This window comes from Passer domesticus, chromosome 6, assembly GCF_036417665.1.
Source record: "Passer domesticus isolate bPasDom1 chromosome 6, bPasDom1.hap1, whole genome shotgun sequence".
Taxonomy (NCBI): domain Eukaryota; kingdom Metazoa; phylum Chordata; class Aves; order Passeriformes; family Passeridae; genus Passer; species Passer domesticus.
The window spans coordinates 3,829,704-3,845,657 of NC_087479.1; the positions used below are offsets into that span (position 1 = coordinate 3,829,704).

The following is a 15,954-nucleotide window of genomic DNA, read 5'->3' on the forward strand; positions in this document are numbered from 1 at the left end:
GCCAGGGGTCTGCTCTGCAAACTGGGCCAATTAAATACCAATTTGATCCTACACTAATGGATGTTGAAAGAGCCACACTCCTGGCATGTGACTCCATTGATATTAATTCATCAAGGATGAGCTTGGCTTGGATGATACCTCAGATGAGAAGTATTTTGTCAAAATACAATATGCTGACAAGTTCCTGATCTTCAGTGGAACTGACAAAGATTCAGATTTAGAACTCATTGGAAAGCTAAAACAATGTTTTGGCATTTATAATGGTATTTGTAAATGTCTTCTTAACACTTGAGTTATGTTATTTTACTCTACAAAGCTACTATTCCACTGATTCATTTTTTCTTTGTTTGTTCTATTTTAAAGTAGAACATTCTCAAGAAATCCAGAACTCAAAGCCAATTAATCTGCTTTGCTCAACCCTGGTACAGCAATGTTTATTTTGAAATTAATCTTTTAACAACCTTTTCAATTACAAAATAATGAAAGAAAGACAATTCTTATCCTGCATTAGTTATTGTATTACAGGTAAGCCCTTTTAAGCAGTAAATTCCTCATGATATTAAAGCTGGATTCTTGGATTTTTACCTGACTTCTCTGCTTTGTTACCAACCTTCTGCTCAGTATAGTACATCAGTTTTCCCTTTGAAGAGAACATCCCCTCTTTAGTGGTATTCTAGTCACAACAGTCAGGTATTTCAGACTGTGAAGGGAAGGTCAAAAATTAAAAAGGAATATAGTTCTACTCATGCCAAGGGGATAGTAACACAGCAATCAAGGCCTCTTTGGAAATGAAATTAGAATAGCACAGAAAGCAATTATTTCAGTGCAGATATGCTCTCAGCTAGGTTTCTCACCTTTCTGTAGTCACACAACTTTTGCTGAAAAATTATACCTGGGACATTTGGACTGTCATTAACCAATAGTTCAGACTCAACATTAAGAAGAAGTGCTACTCTTCAAAGAGATTATCTAAATTGTCCATTTCATTTCTTACAGGCACATGCAACTTTGTCCTGCTTAAAGTTACATCCTCACTACAGCATTAGGCTCAGTTCTTATTGGGTTTTGCTCCACCAGATTTCATCATCCACAGAGATGGTTCAGAAATACTGTGAGTTTTGCTCCAGGACATTCATGGCTCCATGTAGTCAGTCAGCAGGGGATGCAATGTCTTGCTTGTCCAGATACACATCTGCTGCTTCAGGCCTGGAAAATCTGTTCATGCTTCCAGCCAGAAGTCTCCAGAGGATTAAGTAGCCTCCAGCAAAACTCTTCTGCAATAGTGTTGAAATAAAAAATGTTAACATGTCCAAAACACTGATTAAACCCAAATTAATTCTGAAGCAGTTATGGCAGCCCTTCTGTGCATATGAAACTGCTGAACCAGCGACTGTGCAATATCTGTTCAGGGACAAAGTAAAAGCAGAACAAGAAATCCAAGGTCTGCTTGGGGTGTGTTTCAGAGAGCTTGTCTGCTGCTAACTCCTAAGCAGCAAGTCCTTCAGTGCACTCTGCTGCCAGTGTAACCTCTGCCAGCTCAGTGGGACAAGAACAGATCCACTATCAGCACCCAGAGTTGATCATCTTGACATAAATTCAGTTTCAGAGAGGTCTCAGCCCACCTGGGACTCTTACTAGATCTGTTAGGGGCTCATGAAGTCCTTCACCAACACCTTGAGTGAGCACAGGTTGGTTCAGGACAGGAAGTCCTGCAGCACCTACAGCACACCTGAAGAGTGGCAGATTAGAGTGGAGCAGCAGAGTGCTGCTGAAACCCTGTAATCCTCACAACCACAGGTTAGAGACCTTCCTGGCAGCTCTGGTTCCTGGACCACTACTACTACCACCACCCTCTCATTTAGGTCTCCATGTCACATGGGTAATGTGGGGGCTCTGTGGCATTTAGGACATGCTGCATTCAACATTGCACAATTTAAGGCACATTTCCAGGAAATTCAGCAGTGGAATTTTCTTGTTCTTCCTTTCACTACTAATGTACCTGTAGAAGCCCTTCCTGTTGCTCTTCCCGTCATCACCAGCTATCAGCTCAAGCCCAGTTTTGGTTTTCTTAATCCCATCCTGTGTAGTTCTGCACTGCTCCTTGATTGCCTGTCCCTGCTTCCCCCTATTATGTGTTTTCTTTTTATGCATGAGTCAGTAGTTCTCTGTACACCCTGGCCTCATGCACTGCTTTCTTAAGCTCCTGCATGACAGTAGGGATCATGCCCAGTCTTTGAGGAGATGGCCCTTGAAGATCATCCACCCTAAACGTCCCTTTACTCTTCCCAGCAATATCCCATGACAAGCTGCTTGCTAGTTTCCTGAGCAAGCCAAAGTCTGGTGTTCTGAGGGTCATTTTTCTGCTACTCACCTATCTCTGCTTTCTCATAGTCTTAAATTCTACCACTTCTTGATCTCTCCAAGGCTGCCATTGACCATCACAACCCCAACCATTACTTCTTTGTTTGTGAGTAGCAAATCAATCAGAACATTCCCTTCTCAGCATGGCCAGCACCTGTGCCAAGAAATCATCCCTGACCCACTCCAGAAATCTGGATTTCTTGACCTACTGTGTTTCCTGCTCACCAGATTTTAGATCAGGCAGTAAATCTTACAAAAGCTAGAGCATGAGACAGTGAGACTTCTTCCACTAGAGAGAGAAGGCTTCATCTGTTTTGTGTTCTTGGCCAGCTGATCTGTAGCAAATGCTGACCACGATGTTCCCAGTGCTGGCTTCCCTCTGCTCCATAGCAGAATTCCATGTATCTGGGCTGCTCCTCTCTGTGCAGAGCATAACTGCCTTTCACATCTCACCCTCCTCCTTCTAAAATATTCCCCCATCACAGCACTTCAGCTGTCAGAGCTCTGGCAGTGCCTAAGTACAAAGGAGCAATGGGTGGTCAGTACCCTGCCTGTCCAGGTCTGCAATACTGTGAATACTGTGTCTCCCATTCCAATCAATATGGAGATCCAGGCACCGTCTCAATGTGACTTGCTGAAACACCTAAATTAGATGGTGCACCTTCATCTCTTGATTATTACTCTGAAAAATTATAATAATAGCCTTGGGGCAAGGCTTTAATCCACATCCCCACACATCCCATTATAGTTACAAACACGTCATGCATACTCAGTCAGGTTCAGCAGAAAGAAATACTATTCTTTTCCAATGTATTAAAGACAGATGAACAATGGAAGGCCTCTCAAAGATCTAGTTTCCATTTCCTTCACAAAGTCAAGGACTTCCCTGCTTGCCCAGATGCAGTCATGGCTGATGTGCTTTTGTTGGCTTCAGATAGGAGAGAAAAAAGGAAGGAACCAACAGAAGGGAACCCATCTGAGGTCAGACCTCGTCAGGACCAGCAGACTTGGGAATTTATGTCCAGAAGTGAATTGTTTGTGTTTGTTTCTGCTGTATTCAAGGAAAGGGGAAAACACTGTTTATTCTTCTGCAAATAACAAGATCACAGGCAGAAATACACTACATTTACACGAGCATTGCCTTTTCCAAATAGAAAGGCTGTGACAGGCAATGGCATACTTACAGCCTGTTTCTTGAGCCTTAGTATGATCTCTTTCACATAGAAGAATAATTAGTAAAAGAGCACCTTGAAATTCTTCAAATTGCAGTTTGGTTTCTTTCCTTCAAGCTGTAAAAATCTCACTGCAGATATTTACAATTCAGTTTGAGCCACAGAAGGTGCAGCTAATTTGTGTTTTGTCCTTCCAGTGCAGTTTCTTTAAAAAATGAAGGTCTTAGTCCCAGCCAGCACAGGAGCACACATCACCAACATTTGGAAGCAGGAAAATCCAGAAAGGAAATCCAGATTTTAAGGAAATCCAGACTGACAATCTCTCTTCCTGCAGCAAATCACTTGCCTGATCCAGTTTCCAGTTTGACTGCTGCTCTTTCCCGCAGTACACCTGCAGGAAAAAAGCAATACAAGCAAACACACCCATTCCCAGGTGAGGAGCAAGTGAGGTGATGGTGCAGCTGTGTCTGTACAAAGGAGCTGCTAATGGTCCTCCTTGAGTGAGGATGGTTGGTTGGTTGGTTGGTTGGTTGGTTGGTTGGTTGGTGCAGTTCTGTCTTTGAGAGGGTAAGGGAGACAAACCACAGGATAAACAGGAGCAGTAAGAAGCACCTTTGTCAAAGACTGCTTTGTCCATCTGTGTGGGGAACTAAATGCATGAGCTAAACAATATTTCCCCCCCTGGTGGGGAGGAAACACTAGTGGGATCAGGAAACACGGTGGCATCTTTGCTGCAGCACCCAGTGAGTCCCCATTTTTAAGGACAAAAGCCACATTCCTTAACACCTATAGAAGTGTTCATTCACTGGTCTCACTAGAGCTTAGCACCACTAAAATGTCTCTATGATTACAAGCAAAAATGGACAAAAACTGTTATTTGCTGATGAAATGCTGGTTTTAGTCTGCACAGAAGAAAAATGTGCTGTTCAGAGTACCTTGGCATTCCATGTATATCAGGTACTGGCCCCTAACAGGACAAGAAGAACAGTCTGAACCAGACAGACTGGAGACAGGGAACCTGCAGGACATCCAGGTCTTGCCATGCTGGCTCACAAAGAACCTGCTGAGCACAGTGGGTGCTGCCTTCATAGGCTGCTGCTCCAAACCCACCTGCAATACAAGTAAAATGGATGTGAGCTCACTTCACTTTTTTCATACCTCAAGACACCCAAATACTCATGATGGTCATTCAAAATCCAGCTGCCTTCCCTTGCTACACTGCCCCCTTTCTCACAGCTGCTAAGTCTGAAACTCTCAAGGACAGAGTTTCCTTAATTAATCATCAGGCAGAAATTTTTTTCTTTCTTTTCTCTGTCTCTTTTTCCATTTCTGAGTTGCGATGTCTCCTGCCAACGTTCATCTTGGAATGAATTTCTACAACAGAGCCATACAACTTCTGAAAATAGATACTTACGCTGGAGAGCCTGACACACCCTATATGGAGCCTGTGAGTGGCAGAACCATAATCAAAAAAGATTCAAGACACTAGGCCATGCTAGCAGCATTCAATTAGGCTCTGAGCAAAGCAGCCCTAAGAGAAGAAAGTAAATGGGAACTCTGTAAATGCCCCCAGGCTCTTTTCATCACTCAGAGGCATTCCAGTTTGTTCTCTTTAGGGTGACCCTAGCACAGGAGAGTTATTCCAATACAGCTGGTACATTCAGAACTCCTTGAAAAATAAAAATTCTCGGAAGTAGCCAACTGTTGTGATTTCCTGGTATGAAACTGCGTGTAAAACCTATGGGGGAAAGAAGCCAGTAGTCATATGATATGTCTGAGCTCTGCCTATCATTAGCAAGGGTGGGTTTTTCAGGATAAAATTCTCCTGGGCCAAATAACAGGAGAGTGATAAATAAAGCTTGTCAACTGTCCTTTCTGACTCACTCTCTCCTGCTCAAGGGTGACTCACTGTCATGTGTGAAAGGCTGCCAGGTCCTCCTTACATGCTGAAACAAGCATGGGTTCTGTGTTAGACACACATAACCTCAGAAAAAGCAGACACTTGCTGCTGAGAAGGCAGCCCTGGAAAGGACTCTGCTGACTAAAGGACCTGAACTTCAAGGTATTTCTCAACCCTTTCTGAAAAGTTCAAGGTTGTTGTTAGATTACCACAGAAAACTTAGGTGCAAAGCCATGGCTGAGGACTTGGCTGGTGAGTGCAGTGTTTAAACCATGGCTTGCTAGGACCATGAAGGCTTACCAGGTAACTCCTGTGGAGTTCTAGGTGCAGACAGAAGTAACTGAGACCCTGCCTGGTCTAGAGCTGCCTTTTGCCCAAGGAAAATGGCATGAAAAAAGCAGTCCCTTGTTGCTCACTATTTCATGGGGCTGCTCCCTCGAGGAGCCTGTGAACCTGCAGAGGGGCAAACAAAGCACGTTGAACATCATCTCTGAGTGTGAGTACTCACTGAGTGTTCCTGAGCAGCGCCAGCAGCTGCTCACTGCTCCCTCCTCTCTGCACTGACAAGGACCTCGCAGGTAAGTGGCTGTGCACAAAAAGCTTGTTTGCACCCAGGAGCTCTGCTGCCTACGTGAGTGTGTGCTCCACCCTTTGGTCTCCTCCTGTCATCCCGGGCCCACACCGGCCAAGTGCGCAACTCTGTGAAATCTCTGCCCCAGGCACTAATAACAAATCCCAGTTATTAGCACATACCACAGTCTGCATTGCCCTGCAGACAGGTGCCAAAGGACACCTTGCCCTTGTAGCCTTTTGAAGGCTCCATGCACTGTCTGTCGCCGTGCCGTGACAAAGCAAGGCGCCTTTGCAAGGACAAGCCTGCTGGGATGTCAACCCACGGGTCACAGAGAGCCCTGTCCTGCAGCTAGAGGGACACAGCTGCACCCGTCCTTTGGCACACAGAGGATTCCTCATGCAGGAGCTGACAGGTTTCTCCCAGGACTAAGAGGGGAAGATGTTCCATAGCCTTCCTCAGCACCAGGTATTGGCCAAGATCTTTCTGCACCATGGAGGGAAACCGTGCTGCCACAGGGCAGCGATAGCACAGCTGCCTCCTGCGTGTCCCGCCAGGTGTGCACCTTCCAGGAGTCACCCATGCAGCTGGGAAAGACACTCACACGTGCTTTGACCCAGAAAATCTGCAGCTAAAGCCCCTTCTTAAGGTCTCACTGTTGGAGCATTGGATGCTGAGAATTTTAAACTTTCTGTGCTGAAGGGCACAGACCCACAAGAAAATACTATATTTGATCTGAAGCTGTGGAGAAGGCTTCCAAAATTGATTGATAGCACTGGGATTATGGGTGTGTAGTTTGATTGGAAGTGTGTAATACCACTGGGTTGAAGACTTAGAGTTTAAGGTTTTAGAATATAGCAATATTCATGGGGCAAGATGGAGGTTTTAGGGCAGTGGTTGTTCTTCTTTACCTTCTGGTTGTTCTTCTTTACCTTCTGGTTGTTCTTCTTTACCTTCTTTTTCCTTCTTCATGGCTGGTATTTTGTAAATGGATAGAAAAGTCTGCATTGCAGACTTCGAGTGATCAGTTATTGGCTTAAAAGTGAAAATAATTTAGGTGTCATTTCTTAATTGGATAGTTTAGCATTAAAAGACCTTGTAACAAGAGACAGCCATTTTGTAGCTTGTTAGTAGAAAGCTGTAAAACTCACAACTTGTAATATAGATAAGAAGTAATAAACACCTAAGCCTAAATGCGAAATATCATCTTGAGAGCTTCAATCCTGACTCAACAGAGGAAGAAAAAAGAAGCCAAAAACTGGCATCACACCACCATTTTTCAGATCATGTGATCACTAACCTGTCTGCCTGGAGGGAAGGTATAACCTAGAAATGTTAATTTTGAATAGAATCACAGAATGGTTTGGGTTGAAAGGGACCTTAAAGATCATCTAGCTCCAACTCCCCTGCCAAGGACAGGGACACCTTGCACTAGACCAGATTGCTCAGAGAATAAAGAGTGTACCACCATTTATATGATGAAGATGTAGACTCCACACACAATTCAAAATATATCTTTTATATTTATTCTTCTCTGGGAGAAGGTTTCCATCCCCTAAAATTTCTAAGAGGTTATATTTAAATATTTGTGCTGCATACCACAACGGATGTCTAATGAAAAGCTTAAAGAGAAGCTGCAGGCCACAACAGCCTCATCCAATGGTAAAAGAACTCATCTGACACATGGAAAACAAGCCTAGGCCACAATGCTACTTAGGCATTTAATATCACATGTGCCAGTCTAAGTGAGAAGACTAAGTATTAGCTGTGAACCTGCACTCCCAGTGTCTGTCTCAGTCAGGCAGTGCTGGGCCATCCCACAGAAGCAATCCAGTCCCTGGGCTATTGGTTACTCCAGAAGAAGTACATTTCTCATCATAATGGTGCTGCACATTTTCATGCTTTTAAAAACTGAACCACACATTGCAAGGGTAAAATAATTGTATTCTTCTTATCCAGCATTCGTCTATTTTACTGAAAAACTTCCAAACTGGCACTGATGTGTCAAATTTATTTTCTTAGCAATGATGAAATATTACACTTGTGGTTTTCTTCCACTGTTTAATAATCCATTATTTTTCCACTGATTTTTATCCGCTATTACCAAGTCAGGATTTCACCCTAAATTTTCCTTGCTAAAATTTCCATGCTAACATTTTAATATTTGGAGGTACAGATAGTTTTCTACGTGAAATAGTGATAATTAAGGTTAATTCTATCGAGGAAAAAAGGAAATTAAAAAAAAAAGTAAACACAATATAATAGAGATTCTGGAATAGCTTCCTTCAGAAGCAAAATTTCACCAGTTTTTTGGCTCTGCTAAGTCATGTCTCCTGGTTGTTTTGCTAACTCTTTAGAAAAACAGGGTTGGCATTGAAATCAATAATCATATTCATCTGCAGGTGTCAAAGCAGTTGTCAAAATCAACCAGGAACGTAATCTTCTCAAAAATGGCCCGACAAAGGCATAAAGATGAAGGGCCAGGAATTACAGCCTAGATCTCCAGTCACCCAGCCCAGTCTCCTGTGTGTCAAACTCCCCCAGCTCTGACAAATGAGTGGGGCATCTTAAGCTGCAATTTCAAAGTGATTTACTGAGCAGAGTGAAACCATGTCTGGCCCACAGACACCACAGCTGCTCTGACTGCAGCCACCTTCTGCCACTGCTCTCTGGAGCACAGTGCTGCCATTGCTCAGCCTTCTTCTGTGGCTTCTCAGGGGGGCAAACTGAAGTCATCTGTCAAGGCAGAGGAACCACTCGTCCTTGTTCTTGTTCTTCTCCTCCACTGTCCCATGGGGTGTGTGCATCCAGGATTTTAACTTGCCACAGTGAGCTCCAGTGATGCTGCCCTGTTAGAAAAAATCGTGTTCATCTGCTTGACACAATGAAGAAAAGAAAAACAGGAGGATTGGAAAAACAGGGATTGGTTTGTAATGTTTCCTAGGAAAACCAGCAAAGAACCTTGCCTCCTTTAGCAGAGAATGCCTGCTCTGCCCCAGGGGAAAACAAATAACCATGCTTGTACCCTCAGCACCTTGAAAACCCCTTGTGTTCCTGTCTGGAGTGAGCATGCACACAGCAGGGATTGCAGACATCCCAGTGAAGCTCCCTGAGAGTTTGGTTCCTTTGCATACCAATTACATGACTCTGTGTGTAATGCATAAAGCCAGGATGCTCGGGATGCACCTGATGATCCCAGAGCATGCACAGAACAATTACAGGAGCGTGTGCAGCAAATTTCACACTCTCAAGAAATACCAGACTCACTGGTCATGTGCTGGAGACTTGTCCAAAGGTTTTCCATGTGCAGTGCTGTAGCATTCATGAAGGCAATTCTTAATTTCTCATTTCCAGCCAAAAGAGGAGTTAAGTCTTAAAGGGAGCTTTCTATACAGAGCAAAACTGATTTACTGATAACTCAGTAGTCCTGAGTTATTGCATTTAAAAGTACTGCAGTGATACTGCTGTTAACCACAGCTGGATGGGAAATGGAATTCCTCTCCTGTGGCATACCCAGGCTTGAAATATTTTGTGTTTATCATGAATCAGGAGAAAAGGTTCTGTTTCTATTACCATCAAAACTGTATGTTTAAAGTACAGTGTAGTAACAAAATTACTTTTTTGCAATAAAGTATATCAGTAATTTCTGATCAGAACCCCATTAAAAACTAAAAGTGAAGAAGACTGAAGAAGTTGGAATGAATCATGAGCAAGGAAACAAACCCCATTTTGATTTTCAGAAGTTTTGATTCATTTCTGCTTAAGCTTATATTAAGGCATATTTCCTTGCCACAGAAAATTTATGATTTTTAAACAAGCACTACAGTTGGTGGTAGGTGTTTTGCCATCGGATACCCACGAGAACAATCTCTGCAAGCTTCAGGCTCTCTCAAGTCTCTCAGAACCTACTCTCCTGCTTCTCCTGTGCAGACCAAATCCTCAGTCCAGTGGCCCGTCTCCCACTGAGAAAGATTTAGGTTTTATCCTTCCTTATAGCACTACCAAATCCACGCATGGACCAGTGAAGATTTGAAAGCACTGGTTTTTTAAAGGTATGCAGACAGATGAAGCTAGAAACAGAGTGAGCTCAGATGGATTCCACCTTGCTCAACTCTGACCAGTTTGGCATAATCTTGGCTACTCTAACCTAAGATCAAGACTCAATATCCCTCAATAATCAATGGAAAGAGACTGATGGGATGAGTCACTCTGTGGGGGTTCCTATCACACACATCTCTCTCAAGAGGCAACAATTCACCCTCTGGCTGAGCTTCTTTACTCCACAGTGGCTGTTGAGGCAGCTGAAGGCATGGTCTGACTGGACAGAGAGTGTTTAGGCAGCTGCAGGCAGACAAAGTGATCCCCACCCTGAATGACAGCATTATTATCAGAGAAAATATCACTACCAAACACCAGCTCATTGCATCTCGCCTCCAAGTGTCTGCTTGCTGATTTAAAAAAAAAAAACCAAAATCTGGCTTTTCATTCCTATGTAACATTTGTCATCTCTGGCATAAACTGAATCAATTCCCTATGAATCTGATCTCTACCAAGTCTGTTCTTGAAAAGATGGCATCACTGGGACTGCTGGGTATCCTTGGAACTAAACCCACAGTTCCACTCTTTCAAGGAAAAGCTTCCCAGCTTACCAAGTACAAAGTATAATTTGGGCCCAGATATTCTGGACTGATTTTGCTGAAGCCCTGCTACATGGCAGGTCTCACAAATGGCTGCTGGAGCTGTATGTGGCAGGCCAGAGGAGCTTATTGGCACCTAGAAATGTCACCAAGGGCAGTGGAAATGAAAGACTGTAAAATTTCTTACCTACAGAGATGAAACAATGAGGCCAATGATGAGAAGAAATCCGTAGAGCAGACGTCCCAGAGGGACCTCAGGCTGTGGTGGGAACTGTCTGGAGTCCAAGAGCCATCAAGGGACTGAAACTCCCCAGCTTAGGGCTCCAAGGGGAAAAGGTTTGGGCTGAAGGGAAAAAGATGGTATTTTACAGGGACACCTAGGCCCTGGAGGTCAAATTTTATTCTATGCACTCGGCCCTACAAATAAACTACTGGGGGAACCAAAAACAGAAGGGAACATTTAGGTGTATGTGCAAGGGAGGGACACACTCTGGGCTGACACTCAGTCACACTCTCTGTTTATCTTTGTGACTTTTTTGCCTCAAAGAAGCTCCCATCTTTTTGCAATGATGTTTTTCTCCTAAGGCAGCAAACAAGAGCACAAAATTAATAGCAGCAGTCGTCCTTTCAGTTCTCTGAACAGAGCATTGAATATGACTCATGGGGCTATGCCAAGGTGGCATTCCACCAGGGCAATAAAGTTGTTGCTGGTAAATCCTCATTAGCAGCACGCGGAGTCCCACTGTCCAGGAGAAAGACAGGACTTCTGCGTTGCCTCAGAAGAAGAAAATGCAAAATATTGTATGGCTGAGTTAATTAAATCTGACAGAGAACAAAGCTGGTTGTGATGAGCAGACGAGGCTCCCCTGCTATGCTATCTAGACTGAGCTCTCTGCACGGGCCCCTCAAAAGTGGTCAGTGCTGATCTAACCCAGTTCCCACTGAAGTCAATAAAAAACCTCTTCCTGACATCACTGGAAGAGCAGCAAGCAGAGTTATTGGGGGCACAAAGCCAGGACAACGCTGAGACAATAAACTTGAAAACCAGGAAGGAGGTGCCTGATGTATCTCCAAGAAGAAATGTAAAACATGCCCAAGAACAACAAAGGGCCTTTGTTAAAGAAGCAGCAGTTTGCCCAGTGGGCACCAAAGAGATGCTGTTGCCACCCTCTCGAGCCCAAGATGGTCACACAAAGCCAAGTGACCGTCCCTCGTGGAAGTGGCCATTGGGCAGAGGGTGATGCACACATCCCAGTAGCCACTCTTCTCCTGGAGATGGCACAACTCACCCTCATGGGAATGCAGAGACGTTTTCCCTGCTAACCTACAGGTCCTGCCAGCTGCACAGGAAAGCCTGTCTCCACATCAGCTCATCAGCTCCTGATGTGTCCCTTACCTTCCTGATAACATCAAGTGGTCCAGACCTTGATCCCCAGCTACCATTGCCCCAAAAATATCAGTGCAGAGCAGTCCATGAAGATAGCACCTTTCAGTCCTTTAGCTCTGTTTACCATCCCTGGACTTCTATTTACTGATTTTTTGATCAAGAAAACCACCTATCTCCATACCTGGTTCCCATCAGTCACAATCCTGCTGATGTTTCACATATATACAAGGAAAAAGAGGCTTGACTCTGCATGCACAGCATGGCCCTTTGCCAAAGAAAACTCCCAAAACAACTCCAGTGATTTGGGTTCCTTATGGGTCTGGTAAAGAACAGCATTCTGTCTTCAGAGTACCAGAGAAGAGAAACCTAAAGTGACCCCAGGTACTTAAACCTAAATATGAAACCCAGATTCTCCTTTTAACATTATACAGCTCGTGTGGTGTCTGGGAACTAAGATCCTAGGTAAGCAGAGAAATGTAGAAGCCAGGAAGAGAAAACACCACTAATAATTAGAGACAAGGAAGGCCAGGGGTCTTCACCTTTCTTTCTCCCAGTTCTTTCTTCCCTGAGGTGAGGCACTGAGTGAAGTAAAGTTTCCTAAAATAAGTATTGAACTAGAAGGCACCTCCCATGTCTAGGGCACAGTTGCTAATTAGGAAAAATACAAAAAAGGTCAGGAAAACATCCTGGAGCAACAAGCTTCAGGACAGGACTTGTAAGAAATTTGAAGGAGTGAGTAAAAAGCATCATGGCTTCCAGTAACAAAACAATATTTATTCTAGAATTGACACAGCAATATTGATTTCTCAGAGCTGTGAAATGGGATTTGGTGAGTTCATGCATAAAAGAAAGAGAAGCACAGCCCTGTTTGCCCCATTGATGCAGCTTTGGGAACACTCTGTATTGTTCCCATCGTGACAAATGCCCATAAGGAAACTGGCACTACAGAAATGTTGCACAATCCTCATCACTTAAAAGGAGAAAGCCAGACACACCTATTCCTTCCTTAGCATTGGAGGCACAAAAGGACTAATGCTAACACATACAAATAACAGGTCTGCAGGAACTCTCAAATTCCAGTCTGGAATAGTGTCAAGATGGGATTTTATTGCTGCATTTTACAAATCATGTGAATGTTTAAGCTGAAGATGATCTCCACCTGAGCATCCCTTTTTACAATTTCAAGGAGAACACTTCTGTGAAACATCAATAATTTCATGTGAACACATTTGGCAGATCTGGCAGAAAAAGCAATTTACTAACATAGTATAAGGTTTCATTAAAATGTTGCTATGGTGAATTGGAACGAAGAGCATCAGCTTCAACACCACCATGAACCCACAGCTGGGTTATAAGGAAATACAGCAAAACTGGGGCTGATACACCATCAAGATGGTCTCAGCTTTTTAGTCTAAACATTTTTCATGTTAAAAAAATAAGTCATCAAAAGTAACCTTCCCCATAGTTTCCATTTCATCCAAACCCATGTGTGCTCAAAAAATTCCTAACCATCTTATAATTAAGAGTGTTAACCAGTTCTGTCCTTTAGCTCCTGTACTTGGCTGTTCATATAATGGTCTGGGAGGATCCAGATAACATTTAAGGCTGGAATGAGTCAGCCTGGAAAAGATTATGTTTATATAATTGCAGCATGGTATGGGAAGTGCCCTATATTATAACAGGCTCAGCATTAGCCTAACTCTGAAGGCAGCTGTAGTCAGCCACCCTGTATGAGTAACTCAGTGAGCCCTCTCCTCACACAGCACCTGCCTTACATCATGAGGGCTTTAAAACACAGCTCTTTTCCAGCCTGTGTCTTTCCACAGCCTGGACACCAATATCCCAACCCAGCCTCCAGCCCCCACTGGGATGGAAAAACTCGAGAACATGGTTTCACTCTCATGCTGGTGGTTTTCCACCACTAGATCTCTTGCTTGTCTCAATCCCCCTTTTCACCAGGCAACAGGAGTGGCTGAGGAGAGAGCAGAGCTGCCTGTTTTACCCAGCTGCATCCAGCTCTTAAATCCAGGTTATTGCAATAAGTTCCTCCAACTGATTCTGATAAGCACAGACATCAGGGCCACCCAATAAGTAATGAAATGCTGTTGTGACCCTCCCTGTCCAACCAGAGAGGAAGCTGAGTCTGCTCATCAGGATTTGGAAGCAAGAATTTGGCAGAGAAGGCTGCTCCCCCAGTGCCTGGTGAAGAGCTGCTGTGTCAGGATCCAGGGGAAACACTTTTTTATTCTGTGTCCAGCACCTTTTGGTATGGGACACACTATAATGGAAGCCCTGTTGGGCTTTGACTCCATCCTTTCATGGGTTACCTTCTCTTCTTGATTACAAAAAAAACAGGTTCCCCCACCCAGCCAGGAGCAAGGCTGCCTGGAGCAGTGCTGCAGGAAGGCAGGTGCATGTTCGTGACTCCTCTGGGGGACTGGCAGCAGTTTCACACCAGCTGACTGAAAGTTTTCATGAAACTACTCTGAAAGGATCCCAAGGGACTGGAGTGCTGTGTGGGGACTGCTCCTTTGTATTGCCAGGGAAAGGAAACACTGTGTGAGGGCATGCATGGCTGAGGAAAGAGTCCCTAACACTAGTACAGTGTATGATCTCCCTGTCATTACATTTTCCTTCCATTAACCATTTTTTGTGGTGTTTAGTGGCTGGCCAGGGTTAAACCACACCACGCTCATCACCTGTTAAAAATCCCCTTTCTCTTGTCCTCATCATTCCCTTGGCTTCTCTGCCTTTTCAAACACCCTCTCATCCTCTTCTGCCTTCTGGTTCTTTCTTAAATCTCACTATCAGTTTGTCTCCCTTTCAGCCCATGGCTGGGACCATCACTGCTGAAGCCTGGTTGGTCTCCACCACTCTGAAATAGCCATGCACCACCTTCCCCACTTAGAGGGGAGATCCTACCCTTCTAATGCCCAAGCTCAGCCCCCTCTTACATCTCCTCCCTGCACTTGCTGCCCTTCAGGTACATTGTCTCCCTCCCTTGCTAGACTTGTCTTTATGCTATCTCAGACGTGGCAGAAGAGAAAATTTATGCAGGCATAAATGGCAACCAGCAGGCACCCAATGATTTGCTTCCAAGATTAAGTGGAAGAGGCAGGGGTACGATTCAGGGCTGCTCTGATTTTTGCCCTGCTGACTTTCATGTTGAGTCCATTAAAGTTTTCTGCTCCATGCACTTCTGAATACCAGGGCTACATCTCTCCAGTCTGGTATCCAGAGCTCTGCTGCAATCCATTGCGGCCAAATCAGTTGTCAGCAGCTCACCAGAAACACTTGTGGAATTGGTTATCAGATGAGACTATTGCAGGAAGATCAGGACACTTCTCTGTCTCATGATCCCATAGGTCTCTGTGACTCTTTGGCTCACAAGACATTTATTGTCCTGGGCGTTCACTTGTGTCATACAACAGAGACCGTGACCCCTGACAGGGTCCCCAGAAGGGACTGGCTTGCTTTGTACTGAGCATGTGGTGCTGCTGTGAGGATGAGGATACAGCACACCTTGGCAAGGTGGGCCCTGGACACCCCTAACTTCACCAACACATCCTCTCTAAAATATCACAGTCCTTTTTAAAACAAAAAGACGAAATATTTTCAGGGAAGAGGCTCTGGACAATAGGGATGCAGAAAGAGTGACTGTTCCTGAGGAGTTAGTGTGGATTTTAGGCACCCAAACCAAGGTGCTGGCTGACACCAGCATGAAGGGATCCCTCTGGAGCACGGCTCAGATGCTTCCAGAGCAGCTGGGCAGTGCTGCTGGGGCCACAGCGCCCAGACAGTCTTTCCTGCCCCACAGAACACATGAGCTGCAGCCAGGCTGCTGTCTTTGATCCTGCAGAGCTCAGGAGCCCTTCCTGCAGGCGGCACGGCAGCCCTGGGGGCAGGGATCCCCGGGCCGGCTCTGT

General features: G+C 44.5%; 1 long non-coding RNA gene across 3 annotated transcripts in view; it reads right to left on the reverse strand.

The window, feature by feature from the left end:
• Positions 1-312: 312 nt before the first annotated feature.
• Positions 313-15,954, reverse strand: part of LOC135302453 (uncharacterized) — a 28,022-nt gene continuing 12,380 nt past the window's right edge. Inside the window, exons 4-7 of one of the 3 annotated variants that reach the window (XR_010364056.1) lie at positions 10,829-10,984; positions 6,187-8,853; positions 5,734-5,886; positions 313-4,643 (exon numbers count right to left, since the gene is read on the reverse strand). This is a non-coding gene — a long non-coding RNA (uncharacterized LOC135302453). The remainder of the gene's footprint in view (positions 4,644-5,733; positions 5,887-6,186; positions 8,854-10,828; positions 10,985-15,954) is intronic. The other 2 variants (XR_010364057.1, XR_010364058.1) reach the window with 2 other exon arrangements.